Source organism: Propithecus coquereli, unplaced genomic scaffold (genome assembly GCF_000956105.1).
Source record: "Propithecus coquereli isolate 6110/MARCELLA unplaced genomic scaffold, Pcoq_1.0 Scaffold218, whole genome shotgun sequence".
NCBI lineage: Eukaryota > Metazoa > Chordata > Mammalia > Primates > Indriidae > Propithecus > Propithecus coquereli.
The window spans coordinates 1,998,672-2,000,068 of NW_012146967.1; positions in this window are offsets into that span (position 1 = coordinate 1,998,672).

A 1,397-nucleotide genomic window follows, 5' to 3' on the forward strand; every position below is an offset into this window, starting at 1 on the left:
CATTTCTTTGTGTTAGGTACATTCCAATTCCACTCTTTTAGTTATTTTAAAGTATACCCTAATTATTGTTGATTATAGTCACTTTGTTGTGCTATCAAATATTATTTATTCTATCTAACCATCTAACTATATTTTTGTACCCATTAACCATCTCTACTTTATCCTCCCTTTTGCTACCCTTGTCATCCTCTAGTAACAATCATTCCACTCTGTCTCCATGAGATCAATTGTTTTTAATATTTAGCTCCCACATATGAGTGAGAACATGTGAGATTTGCCTTTCTGTGCTGGGCTTATTTCACTTAACATTATGTTCTCCAGTTCCATCCATGTTGCTGCAAATGGCAGGATTTCATTCTTCTTTGTAGCTATATAATATTGCACTGTGTATATGTACCACAATTTCTTTATCCACTCATCCATCGATGGACACTTAGGTTGATTTCATATCTTGGCTGTTGTGAATAGTGCTGCAATAAACTTGGGAGTGTAGCTATCTTTTCAATATACTGAATTCTCATCCTTCAGATATATACCCAGCAGTGGGATTGCTGGGTCCTAAGGTAGTTCTGTGTTTAGTTTTTTGAGGAACCTCGATACTGTTTTCCACAGTGGTTGCATTAATTTCCATTCCCACCAACAGTATACAAGGGCTCCCCTGTCTTCACATCATCATCAGCATTCATGGTTGCCTGTCTTTTTGATAAAAGCCATTTTAACTGGGGTGAGACGGTATCTCATTGTAGTCTTGATTTGCATTTCTCTGATGACTAACGATGTTGAGCATTTTTTCAAGCTCCCCTCCTTGATGGAAAAGTTCCAGGTTTGGCCACTGGGAGATCTTTCCGGTTGGCTCCTGTGTCCCTTTGACATGCCTCTCTCCTTTTGCTTTTTGAGCACATCTTTACTTTCTGGAACTAAAAGATGTTTCAGGCTCATCTTGTATGTTCTCTATCCCAACCCTAGAATCAGCCACTTCTCCAAGCCCTAGATCCTTTTAATGGAGAATGATACCAGAAATGAGCACTGAAAGTCATTCTTTACATTTAGATATTTGATCCATTTGGAACTTATCCTGGTATATAGTGTGAAGAATGGATCTACTTTTGTCTTTATTCATATGTTCATACAACTATCCCAATAGTATTCTCTTTTTCTTTATTATTTTTTTGTAGAGACAGGGTCTATATTTCCCAGGCTGGTCTCAAACTGCTGGCCTCATCTATCCTCCCACCTAGGCCTCCCAAAGTGTTAGGATTATAGGTGTGAGGCACCATGCCCAGCCTTATTTTATTTATTTTAGTTTTTAGAGACAAGGTCTCATTCTGTCACCCAGGGCAGAATGTAGTGGCATGATTATAGCTCACTGCAGCCTTGAACTCCTGGGCTCAAGCAAT